The sequence below is a fragment of the Podarcis melisellensis genome (genome assembly GCF_964234715.1).
Source record: "Podarcis melisellensis genome assembly, chromosome: 6".
Lineage (NCBI taxonomy): Eukaryota > Metazoa > Chordata > Lepidosauria > Squamata > Lacertidae > Podarcis > Podarcis melisellensis.
Window position 1 is genome coordinate 3,047,069 of NC_138538.1, and position 13,508 is coordinate 3,060,576.

At 52.0% G+C, this 13,508-nt stretch overlaps 1 protein-coding gene across 2 annotated transcripts in view; it reads right to left on the reverse strand.

The window, feature by feature from the left end:
* Window positions 1–9,472, reverse strand: part of XKR7 (XK related 7) — a 49,061-nt gene extending 39,589 nt beyond the window's left edge. The window contains exon 1 of one of the 2 annotated variants that reach the window (XM_081917193.1): window positions 9,381–9,472. The gene's annotated coding sequence lies outside the window, so the exon portion shown is untranslated. Of the gene's footprint in view, window positions 1–7,163; window positions 7,306–9,380 lie in introns of those variants that run through there. The other variant, XM_081917194.1, reaches the window with a different exon arrangement.
* Window positions 9,473–13,508: the final 4,036 nt, after the last annotated feature.

Here is a 13,508-nt window from a genome sequence, read left to right on the forward strand (position 1 = left end):
CAAGTCCTAGGCACTAAGGTTTTACCCACAGCGCCACCCGCATCCCACAAATAAATTATTATTATTATTATTATTATTATTATTATTATTATTATTATTATACTTTAAATAACTCACAATTTGCTGCCCTTTGTGGTGCACAAAATTGGCTGCCTTGGGTATACAAAGTCGTTGGAAAGTAAAAGTGCTTAGGTTTGCCAGATCCTCACCTGGAGTTCCTTGTTGCCTTTTAAAATAATCCCAGATAGTAGTGTACATATTCAGCTGCTGCCTCATTCCACAACTGTTCTGCTCACTCCCACCTGCTATATAGGACGAGTTCTGCTCAGTTCTACTCTTGCCCTACCCAGGTGAGAGGCAGAGGCACAGCAGGTGGTCAAAGCACTGAAGAAGAAGAAGAAGAGTTTGGATTTGATATCCTGCCTTTCACTCCCCTTCAGGAGTCTCAAAGTGGCTAACATTCTCCTTTCCCTTCCTCCCCCACAACAAACTCTCTGTGAGGCGAGTGGGGCTGAGAGACTTCAGAGAAGTGTGACTGGCCCAAGGTCACCCAGCAGCTGCATGTGGAGGAGCGGAGACGCGAACCCGGTTCCCCAGATTACGAGTCCACCGCTCTTAACCACTACACCACACTGGCTCTCACACTGGCAGGAGTTTAGCTCCTGCACCACTACAATCAGACCCTGAACACCAAAGAGTTGCCACACATGCAGAAGACAACAGGACGTCTGGACCTTTAACAGCTGAGCAGAAGAGGGACTCTCAGCAGGTGCAACTTGCATTGTAAGCCACACAAAATGAAATTTCCTCTTCTGTACAGAACAACCGTGGGGAGTCCTGTCCTCTTTTGCATCTTGGCACCTTATGGACAGAAGAGAGGAAGAAGATCCTACCGGATCACACCAAGGACCTATCTAGTCCAGCGTCTTATTCTCACAAGGACCACCCTGAGGCCCCAGTGGGGATCCCACAAGCAAGATCTGGGCACTGCAGCAGCAGCCTCCCTTGCAATTGGTATTCAGTGGTATATTGCCTCCAGCTGTGGAGGGAGATGGTAGCCATTGTGGCTATCGGCCTGGATAGCTCAGTTGGCTAGAGTGTGGTGCTGATGACGCCAAGGTTGCAGGTTTGATCCTCAGGGTCCCTTCCAACTGTACAATTCCATGATTTTATCTTACAATACGATAATCTTTATTGTCATTGTCCCATACAGAACAACGGAATTGAAAAAATCTACATAAGACATTCAAAACCCAACAAGCCTGCTATCCCAGCTATCCCAACCTGGTTAGCCCCCTAAAAACTCTGATGCCCCATTTTTAAATACAATATACTCCCATACAGACTCCTTACAAAGCGTTTAAAACCAAAATCGCATTTGGGTAGAAACTGTTTCTCAGGTGGGTAGTCCTAGTCTTAATAACCCTGGACCTTCTTCCAGAAGGCAGAAGCTGAAAGAGATCATTTCCAGGGTGCGCACTATCCTGCACTATCTCTGCAGCTTTCTTATGGCACCTGGAAGCATAGATTTGATCCAAGGTGGGAAGAGTGCACCCAATTATTCTCCCCGCCGTCTTTACCCTGGACAGTATTGTTTTTTCCCTGACCGTGCAGCTCCCAAACCACACACAGAGACCATAAGTTAATACACTCTTAGTAGCCACGTGAAGTCACAATTAGCTGTGCAGCCATCCTTTGCTGCATAAATGTGCATCATTATTTGCAAGATGTGCTTAGAGTGTACTGTTTGGGTTTTGCAGAAATGTAAACTAGGAAGGAAGGAAAGAAGGAAGGAAGGAAGGAAGGAAGGAAGGAAGGAAGGAAGGAAGGAAGGAAGGAAGGAAGGAAGGAGAGGGAGGGGTGTGTGTGTGTTTGTGTGCAAAGGATAGCATGAAAAAGCAGATAAGGACTGGAAGGAAAAGGTAGCAAGCTGTGCAAAATACTCATTTATTTATTTTGTGGAAGCTCTTCCTACAGCCCAGTCCTAGGCAGGTTGACTGATCTCATTGGGCCTCACCCCCTAGGAAGTGTGCACAGGACTGCAGCCTGCAAGCCCCCATTAAGTTTCCAAGTCTTTGACAACCAAGGGCTACAGCTCAAAGCAACCCTTATGAACTCTCACACGGATCTCTCGTGTATGTGGACAGGGAGTGCTTGTTCCCACCATGAAATGCATGTCTGGGGGAAACAGTTCAGAAGCGCTTGATCTGTGCAACTGCACGCAGATTGACCAACCCTTCCGATTTGCTCAGGGCTGCAGATCTGCCCAGGGGACCTCTGTAGTTGCTTCGAATGGCCCACGGTGGATTCTTGCTCATGGCCCATTTGTTCCAGCTGGGCCCGCAAAGTTTCAAGAGCTCTTGAACTGGATAGAGACTACCGTACGGCTGCAACCTGGATCTACTCTCCTTTCTGTATTATTTCAAGGTACGCTCTGCTTCCTGGCAATGCCCTTACAAGATAGGTGTCGTTCTAAAATGATACATATGCAATCTAAACTCGCGGTCACAATCAAAAAGGTCAATACATACAAACCCACAAAATATCAGAGCAATAGCACTCATCCGAATCCAGAGTCAATACTGCCACATAACAGCTATTCTGCATTTGTAAAAAAACTGGATCTTTTAGTGGGGCAGCACCTATACTCTGGAACTCCCTGCCTATTGACATAACGCAGGCACCTTCACTGTTTAATAAGATACCCAAAATTATAGCTCTCTGCTTTATTTTATGTTGCCAAGAAAGTTCCCCCTGGGGAAATTTTCTCCCCCCATCTATTTAAATTTGGAGTGGCAATGAAGGGACCATGATGTGTCTAGTTCTGGCGGGGCCTCCCCTCTTTAGCCCTGCTCACACACAGCAATTAGGCTTAGCTCCCATTCATGCAAGTGTGAGCTTCCCCCCTCCAGCCTAATTGCTGCAGGAGCGTGCAGTTTGGGGGCTGGTGACACCTAGAGAAGGATAATGCTCCTTGCATGCTGACGTTTCCCCTTCAAATCACCCTTGCACAGCAATTTGGCTTACAAAGAAAGCTCCTGTTCCTCTAAATGGGACCCTGTTTCTAATTCAAATTGCGCTCTCTCTCTCTCTCTCTCTCTCTCTCTCTCTCTGGGGGGGGGGGGCTTCTGTAACATTAACCTATTCCCACCCCTTGGCCAAGCCCAGTGTGAGATCTAATTCCAGCTAGGATGACAATGTTTGCTTCCCTCACAGAAGTTGGATTACAAACTGGCTAGTTCCCTGAGCAACTGAGTATTGTCGGAGGGGTGTGTGTGTACTGGGGATACGTGACAGGTGAAAAGCACCTGAAAACCTGTGCAAAAATTGTCCCCCAACATCCGACTATGCCTGGAGGATCTTTGTTTCCCTCTTGACAGTTCTACAATGTACATGATGAGAACAGGGCTTTGACCTCTTGTAACAAGGCACAGGGGATCTCCCCACCTTGGAAATCTTATCAGCCCCAGACAGATGCTGACGGGCTCATCATGTTAAGGTGGTTAATTATATCTTCACAAGCACATCCCGTTGGTGCTACAGAGGCTTCTGAACGCAAGGCAAGGCAGGCAGACCACCTCCTTTCATGAAAGGCACTTTCCTGTAGGAATTTCCATGCAGCTTCTATGAGGATCATTGCATGTGACAATGGCTCAACATCACTTTTTATTCCAAGGCGGTACCATGGACAGAAAACCTGCCTGTTCCGTGATCAGTCTGCACAGAAGGTCCCACATGAACCAAGCTATATAGGAACATAGGGAACTGCCTTGAAGTGAGTCAGCCCATCTAGCTCAGTATCGTCTTTACACCAGTGTAAAGGGGCAACTGCCCCCTTGGTCGCCTACCCTATAAAAAGCATTACTCAGAACATCAGTTTTCATGACCCACTAAGGAAAATAGCAACACAATAATATTCAAAAGCGTGACAATTAATTGCACATTTATTCAAAACCCAATTGAAACTAGTTTAGCTAATTCAAAGTAATTTATGAACTTGATCCAGTGATACCAGCTTCTCAAACTCTGATAGTCCTTTGCACCTCCAGAACCCCTTTCTCTCTTAGCACCCCACTAGGTAATTCCACTTCCCACCAGGGGGCAACATTGACCACTTTGGGAACTACTGGTCTACAATGACTGCATGGAGGAATTGTGCAAGGCGTGACTTGGCCCAGGGAGGCTCAACATTAGCCTCTAAGAAAATTCATTTCAGAATTGCAGGCTCCTCACAAATGCAGCCTCTCAGCAACCAGGTAAACCACAAGCACTATAGCTGGTTTTGCATGGAAACAGATTATGCGATTTTTTTTGAAGAAGGAAAAATGTTTTGGTGCAAAATTATGCTCAGGGGCAAGATGCCAGGCCTTGCACACAGGTGCACATAGGTACACACGCACACATGCAATTGCAGAGATGAAATTGGGGAGAGTTTGAGCAAAGCCACCTCCTACCAAGTCAAAGCACGAGTCCATCTAGCCAAGCACGGTACATGCTAGCAGGCAACAGCCTTGCAAGCCAAAGTTCCTATGATCAGATGCCAGATATTGAACCCGGGACCTCTGGTGTGCAAGGGATGCCTTTCGTCACAGAACTGTGGCACCAGCCCTAATATCTGCTGCGCACAACAGGCGCCGTCTCCAGAACCATTTTATAAAGGAGCTTATGAGATGCAAGGGGAGGGGGAGGCGGTCGGGAGGAAGTCCAGGCTCCCATTCGCCTCTTCCCGGGCACAGTTCATCTAGCAATAATTCATCACTTCTTAGAAACAACTGTCTACTTCCTGCACCAAATCCAGCCTTGCTAATGGGTTTAGCAAACCGCATTTAACTGGTCAGTGGAGCAAGTGCCACAAATCCCAAGATTAGGAAGAGACTGATACACAGCTCAAGAGCATCAGTGGCCAGGAGGGCCTCTCTGAGAGGGACAGCTTTAATTGGCTTAATGCCCTGCCTGGTGGAGCAGATCAGGGAGGGGAGAGGGCCAGGCTGAAGAATAGAATAGGGGAACTTCTGTACCAATTGCCATGCCTGTTTATAATCCAGCAGTTCAGCGGGTTTATTTGCAGAGATGTGTATAGATGCTAGGAGAGGATATATTTATTTGATATTATCCTTCCTTCCTCACCCTGAGTTCAGCTGAGTCTCATCCCTTTGCAGTTTAAAAGGAAAGCTTTGATAGGCTAATTTTAGCCTTTTAGTTTAAGTAATCCAGGATGCAATAAAGCAGAAGGGATTCTCCTGGTATTTCCACCCCCCCCCTTTAAAACAATAATCACACAGACAGGTAAAAATAACATTTACTCTCTCAAAATACTTGTTGAAGAGTAACAGAGAACAGCAGCTTTGTTCAGGCAGGCTTAAAATGGTAACCCAGTTACAAAGACATACTTTAGTCTAGCTTAAGATGGTGTCTGAGCACATGCAGATTGCTGGAATGGGGTCAAAGAGCAAAGAGGAAGCAGCCTGGCCAGGTGACGAGATTACAGTAGATGTATGGCTATGCCTTCCCCCTAACAGGGCACAGTGGGAGTCTCTCAGAAATTTACAGGTCCCTGAGCTTCAGCTCCTACCATGTGCCTGTCTAGCAAGCATGCATTCTTGCTTTGACTGCATTGTAAATATGCCACATAATCAACCCAAGTGGCTTAAAACCAATTCATGACTGGGCTGAGTGTCACCCACACAAACAATACATTGCCCTGTGCCTGGGCAATACAAGACAAGCTGAATTATGCAACCTGCACATAGTGAGTAGATTTGTCCAGTTTGTTTTCTTTGGCCTGATTCAAACCAGCTTTGATAGTTTGTAGGAAGGGCCAAGGGCTGTAGAAAGGCACTGAAGCTCTGCCCCCCGGCAAACGGGAGTCTCATCCAGCCACTCCTTTGGCTTTTGAGGTTTCGGTGGGTATTGCTCGCCCACTTTCTAGCATAGCTCTGCGGCCACTAAGATATTTTGGACATACAGTGGAGATAGGAAGCTGAATCCAGTGTCCAATATCACATGCTGTGCCCTGCAGATGGTCAGGGTACACACTGTTCTGTTTATTTTCTGACCAGCGCTCCCATGCCAAAGCAGTGGTCTGAGTGGATCCTGCACCAGGGCACACACAGGACCAGCCCAAGGCATTTTGTTGCTTGGAGCAAAGGACCAGATTCCTCCCACTCGCTATTCCATGTATGGAAGCCAACTGGGCTGCCATTGATACTTTGGAGGGGGGTCGCATCCTGCACCACAGGTGTGGCAGTAAAACAGATTAGGGGGGCCAGGGCAGGCTGTGTGAAGTAGCTGGGACTAAGGGCACCAACACGATTATCTGAACCCAGTACATTGTATGCAGACTGAACCCACTAAGTCACAAGAGAAGAAATTCAGGAGATTTCAGCCCCTGGGTGTTTCCCTTCCCTTCTCCAGCCCCCTCCCAATAAATATCTGGTACTCTGTGCTGAAACCACTTGTAGCAACCTTCATTGCAACTCACTCAAATGCGTCACAAATGCTTTGGGGTCTCAGGGTTAAGACCTGCAGCTCAAGTCAAGGCCCAGCTACATCTCCATGCCCAAACTGAATCATCATGCTCCCCTTCCCCCAGTAATTTTCTTCAGCTAGCAATCAGCAATTTCCTCCATTCATAACCGACAAGCTGTACTTCATGAATCTGCAACAACTTGAGCCCGTCCTTAGAGCAGCTGAATAATGGTGAGGGGGTGGGGGTGGGGGGGCTCCTCAACGTCCAAGCAGCACAGAGCAAAACCACAAAAAGCTTTCAATGGTGAGCTGCACAAAAGGAAATCTGCCAGAGCCTTTTGCAAGCTCCACACGTGGCAATCCCCAGTGTCAGGGAAAATTCAGACTGGCGCGATGTTGCAAACCGATGAAATCCACTGAGGCTGCATTTCTCCATGAAGAGCACATTCTGCCGCTTTCCCTTGTCAATTCCCCGTGTCAACAGCTGCGATGAGAATGGGCTGGAATCATGAATGGGAGGGGACGTGGCTCGCCTTCTTTTGAATGGGGAGAGGAGCGGCCAAGGAGGCAGAGCTCTGTACCGTATGAAGGATGTGCGCTCTGCGTTCCTCCCTTCTCCTGAGCAAGGCCACGGGCAGCAGGAGCGGGGAAAACACCCACCACATGGCATCCCTGGGAGCCAGACGAGACCTCACCTTACACTGGAGCGTAAGGGCGAGAACTCCCTTCTGCAGCTCCAATTTGCAGCGATCGATGAATAGCTAAGCAGGCTCTTTCAGAAATTCACCATTGTCTCCAGCTCAGCTCCAACTTCCCTTGCAGGAAGATCCATTACAGACCGGTTGGGCCGTGTGGAGGGAGGGAGCTGTGAGGCTCAGGAAAAGGAGAGCTGTCTGGAGTGGGCGGGAGGGTGGGGGGAGCGAAAGGTCAGCTCAATAGTCTGGCCTGAGGAAATAGACCTGCCAGGAAATGATCATCTAAGAGCCCTGGAGTGGAGGTGGTTGCTAGAGAGGCATTCAGCGCACCTACTCCATCTGCGCTCTCCCTCTCAAGCCGGCTCCCAGGGGCCTACTTGGCTCCTCCCCGGTCTCAGATCCTTTGAAGGTGGTCTCGGGGAGTGGGGCTGTGGATAAAAGGCAGGGAAGAAGAGGAGGGCGGGACGGGGTGAAGAGGAGAGCTCTGGCTGGGAAACACGCGCACAGCTTCTGCCCTCGTCTCCAACTGGAGAGGGCCTTTCATTTCAATGGAATCACAGGCACTGTGACAAACCAGGCAGCGGTTGTCTGCGAGCAGCTCCCATGTAGCAATGATCTGCTAGCCTCAGTTGTTGGGGGGGGGGCGGGTTAGGCATGCCACTCCCCCCCACCACCAGTGCCAGCAAAAGGAAGCAAACAACGTCTCGGATCAGCCTTCCTCAGCCTGGTGCCCTCCAAACGTCCAGGGCTGCAGCCGACGGGGTTGGGGACGATGTTATGAACAGGACAGCTCAGCACACTCTGGTGGATTCTTAGAAAGTCGGAGGCTGGAGTAAAGGAGGAGGCAGCGCTTCTCGGGTTTCTCTGGGGAGCAGAATGGGACGGTGGACGCTGCATTGGCCCCCTCCCTCTCTCTGCCATGCCTGCCTAACAGGGCTGTCATTGACGGTGAAATATGACTGGGATGCACCTTCTAACCTTCTCCTCACCCCCTCCCGCGCGTGTCTCCTGGGGGTGAAGAATCTAATTCTATTTCTGACACCTTCTCCCCTTGAAAGAACCCGTGATTGCCTTGCCCTCTAACCTTTCATTTCATGGGTCCCGTTCCCTCTGGTCAATGAGATGCACGGATACAGTTTAACAGCAGAGACACCCAGTTATGTCATGGCAATCCTTCTCTCTCCTCTCCTTCTCTCTCCCCTCCCCCCCCCCACCACACATTGCAGTACCTTAGATAAATCATATTTAGTACAGCACTTAAAACATCTCCACACAGAGCACCAAATCAGAGTGACTCCACTGTCGCCTTCCTTTCCCCATTGGTGAGAATTCGTTTAACAAAATCGATGCTGCTCTCCGATACCAAGCCAAGACTTGGCCCTGAAGAGAAAGAGGGTGCCAAGTCCCCTTTAAGCATCCTTGAAGCTGGTCTTGGAAGTGGGATTTGTCCCTCAGACACATAATAGGGACCAGCCAGGTGCTGCTAACCTCCCCGCCCCTGCTCGGAGCCAGATGGTTCAGCAAATGCCTCAGATTTGTTGCCTTGCAGGGCTAAAGGGCTGATAAGTCTCTCTATGTCCAGGAGCCCTTAAAGCCTCAGGCTACAAATTAGAGCTGGGAGGCCTGGCAGAATAAAGTGAATTATGCATTAGATTTCTAGCCCACCTTTTAGGGAGTGTAGCTTAAAGAAAGCACAGGCTCATTTGCTACTACCTGGTTTGAACAAGAGAATGGGCAGACGGAGCACCGAGGTTCCCTGGCCTGAATCAGGCCCTTTGGGGGAGAAGGGAAGGAGGTGGGGGTGCTGCTGGGCAGGGCAAGGGAAAAGAGGCAGGGAGGCGGCGGCCGGCTTGCCCAGGAACTGCCGGCGTGCCAGGGGGCTGCATGGCTGCTCTCTTTCCCTCCTGCCATGGGGACGGTTCCCCCCTCCCTCTGGCTCGGAGCCCCCGCCCCCCTCCAGGCCGGCCGCGTCTCCTCTGCTCCCCGAGGTTCACGAGGCGCGGACCCCCACCACCCTAAAACTTCCCCTGATGGGGAGCAGCGCCCGGGGGAATAAGCCGGAGGGCTTCCCACCCACCCACCCCAGCCCGATCTGCCTCCGCCCCCCGCCCCGCTCCCCCGGTGCGCACATGGAGGGAGCCCACCGCTCGGCCTGCCTTTTGTGCTCGCAGCCCCCTCCTCCAGCCCCTCGCAGCCCCCCGGGCTCGCCTTGCTCACCTCCAGACCTGGCCGAGTTGCAGGAGGTGGATGAGCGACTGGAGGATCCAGACGCAGAGGCGGCAGCAGCCACCGCCGGAGGAAGCCCGCGGAGAAGGAGGCGGCGGCGGCTGCGTCTGGAGGCCGGCTCGGGCGCTGTCCTTGGTGCTGGCGCTGTCCTTGGTGCTGAAGGCGGCGGCGGGCGGCCCCGGCGAGGCTCGGCTGGGCGCGGAGAAGTCGTAGACGAACCACCTGAAGCTGAGCAGCTGCACGACCAGCGAGGGCAGCAGCACGAAGAGCAGCGTGAGCCCGAAGAAGGAGTACTCGCCGCGCAGGTAGTAGTGCGCGGCCAGCCACAGGTCGCTGGCGCCGTCCGAGAAGAAGACGAGCAGGGCGCCCAGCACCCAGCAGCAGTCCAGCAGGCTGTACTCGCGGCCCGGCAGCAGCAGCGACGACGGGGCGGCGGCCGAGCCCGAGGCGGCGGGGCTGCCCGGGTTGGGCAGCGGAGGGGGCGGCGGCCCTCCTCGACGGGACCCCCGGGCCAAGCTCGAGCTGCAGCTCCCGCCGCCGCCGCTGCCTCCGCCGCCGCCGCTCCCTCCACCGCCACCGCCGCCGCCGCCGGATCCCTCCCGGCGCACGAGCGACGACGAGGCGGAGGCGGCGGCGGCGGCGCCTGCCGCTCCTCCATCCGACTTCGCGGCCATGTTGGAGGAGAGGCGGAGGGAGAAAGGAGGGAGAGACGGAGACTTCCGGATGGAGGGAGAGAGGGATGGAGAGAGAGAGAGAGAGAGAGAGAGAGGGAGGGAGGAAAGAGGGAGGAGAGTGGCCAGATTGGGGTGGGGGGGAGGAAGGGGAGGAGGTGATGGAGGAGAGGAGGTGGGGGAGGGAAGGAGGGAGGCAGGCAGGCAGGCAGCGCCCTCTTTCTCCCTCCTCTCTCGATCACCTCCCTAGATCAGGAGAAGGGGGCGTCTGGAGGAGCACGAGAGCCGCCTCCCTCCGCCCCCCATTCATTCCTCTAACGGCTCATTCACGCGCTCCCTCCGGAGCTGCTTCGGGCGGCGCCCTCTCCACCCTCTCCCTCGCCGCCTTGCAGGGGTCCCAGACCGGCCCCTGCTCTCCCTCCTCTTCCCCACCGCCGGCCTGCCACGCCTCCCTGCTCCCCTCGCCTAATCCTGCCGGAGACTCCCTGCTCCCCTCTTCAAAGGTGGGAGGCAACGGGCCACGGATCTCCCCCCACCGCCCCAATCTAGAGCATGCATGATGTTGGGAAGAATGCTGCTGGCTGCCCCTCCCACCTCATGCCGGTTCGGAGACTCTTCTTTCATGGGGGGGGGTCTATCTCCCCGTGCAGGTGTGGAGGGTGGGGGGCTTGACAAAGGCTAAGAGTCTCCTGGGTGGGGCTCCTGCCGCTGCCTTGTCCGTTCAGTTCAGATTGCTGTAGCCCTGGCCACACATGTGCTCGGCGCTGTGCAAATCACACCAGTTTTTCCTTGGAGGTAAGAAGGTTACTGGGGATTTAGCCATTTAAACTGGGGAGCCAGCAGGGTGTCTGGAGTCATCACCGCCAACCCCAATGATTGCGCTGCAACACACAGGGAGGGTAGGTAGGTAGGTAGGTTCTTGCCAATGTTACAGAGAATGCTTGGAGTTGGGAGATTGGACTTCCTCCAGTCTAGGGTTCCTGTGACTTGCACGATGACTCTTTCTGAGGAGACCTCCCTGTCCTGGCTAATGTCAGGTATTTCTGTTGATTGGTGACTACCGATCTTCTCAAGCCACTTCCACCCTGCCTCCATGTTGCCTTAAAAGAGAATTGGACCCGTCCAGGGATGATAGGGCTATCGTTGGCAACAGTTCATGATGGATGTGCTCTAAGGCTACTGAGTGCCCAATCGCAGGAGGGGAGAATGCTCTGGTGCTCCAGTCCTGCTTGTGGGTTTCCCAAAAGAGACATCTAGTTGGCCACTGTGAGATCAGGATACTGGTGTAGATGGGCCATTGATTTGATCCCGCAGAGCTCCTCTTAGGTTCTTATGCTTGAATCCCATCCCTCCCAATCCCCCAGTGTTTCAGCTGCCTAGCTAGTGTGAAAGGTCTTTAAACATTTGTGGGAACATTTCATGCCCCTTCTTTTTCAAGCGACAGATACATAAATGTCCTTTGAAAAAAATAATACCAGCAATTAGACTGCCTTGCCTTATGTGCCCACCAAATGCCAGATTTCAAACTCATACATATGCCCCTTACAGGGTGTTCTCTGTACAGAAATAAATCCCATTGTATTCAATAGAATTTACTCCCAGGTTAAATGTGCATGGGATTGCAGCCTTAATAATTCTGGCACACCAAGGAGACAGATGATCAGTCCTCCCAGTGTCTTAATAAAGATGATGTGTTTTAAAACACACACAAGATGCATTTTCAGCCTTTGTTATGCTGCCGTTTTGTAACCTACTCGGAGCCTTAGGAAAGTGCAGAGCAAGAAATCAAATAAAAGGAGAACAGAATATTGCCTCCTTTTACTTTCCTCATCTGCCTTTGTTTTCTTCTTTGTCATCATTGCAGGCCTGTGTGACCCCCTAACCCAAATGGGGCCTCCCTCGTCATGTCACTTCTGCTTCTCAGGGACCGTGAAGTGAAGGTTTCAAAGGGGATTCTCCAGGGGACTTGCAGAAATGATGGGAAAATAATTTCCCAGTAATCTTTAGTCCTCTCCAGAGGCTGCCCAGATCCCCTGAGCTGAAACTGAAAGGATGCAGTAGGCAATAGGTTCTACAAGTTTCCTGCAGGATGTAAAAGAAATTAAGCGTAAGCAGGGAGAAAAAGACGCTTTTTCTCTGCTAACCAGAGGAAGAAAACCTAGCAAAAGGGCAAGCCTTGAAGCCTCCGAACAGGAGAGATAAGGGCTAAAGGGAAGCAGCTTGAATGAGATTGGGCATTTGATTAACTGTCTGTCATTCTCGCTCTCAAGCAAAAACTGGATCTGCAGGATGTCGTGTCTTCTTCAGCAGGATGGGAGAGCGGGCTATGGAATGGCACCAGCAACTCGCGGTTTCGAGATTGTGTCACAGCTGCAGCGCATGAATGGCGCCGCAGGTGTTGTGAATGCTCACAAATATTTGGCCTGGATCAGCACATTGCTAAGGCCAAGGAAAAGAGGCTCTTCTAGCTTAACCAGGTGTTCTAGGGCCCTGGGCAATTCTCAGGACACCATCCCTGATGGGGTGGGGTTCTCCTACACAAGGAAGGTCAGAAGCTGCCTGATAGCGAGTCAGATCATCGGTCCGTCTGCCTCAGTACTGTCTACACAGACTGGCAGAGGCTTTCTGGAGTCTGTCCCAGCTGTACCTGGAGATGCCTTCAGGGACTGAACCTGGGACATTCTGCATGCTATGGCCCTTCAAGCCCCACTGAAAGGAACAGGTGTTGCGCAAGAGCATGGACTGTGCCCATCGTGGTTAATTAGCCCCTGACAGCCATGGGGCATCGCTTATCAAGGACCCTTTCCACCCAGCTAGCCTTTGTGTTGCGCTTACAGCAGAGCAAGTCAATGGAGCAGGGAGGACGTGTTTTTCAACCTCACCCTCAATTCTGTATATTTCGAAAAGCGGACATATAGCTAAACTATGTCCACTCACTCCCACAAGAGGCAGAAGCAGCCACAGACCGAGATGGCTTAAAATTGGACAAATTCATGCTTGGGAGGGCTGATGATAGCTTCCAGCCATGATGGCTAGGCCCTGCCTCATAGGAGCTAACTCCAAGGGGCCGAGGCCCCTTCACCCTCCCCAATAAAATATTTGAGGGGGACAGTGGGTCCAAAGTTGATGGGCATTGCCATTCAAATGGTGTCGTGGGATCAATTATGTGGGGTGGGGCTTATTCCCCCCCCCAATATTTTATTCAAACAGGCACCCCTGTGAGTCTGCCTCCGCAATTGGAAGCAGCAATGCTTCTGAATACCTGTTGTTGGAAACCCCAGGAGGGGAGAGCTGCTCTTGCACTCAGATCCTGCTTGTGGGCTTTGCACAGGCATCTGGTGGACTAGATGGGCTGCTGGCCTGACCCAGCAGCCTCTTTGCATGTTCTTATATTATCATATGAGACTACAGAGTAATGTGGGACGCAGGTGGCACTGTGGGTTAAACC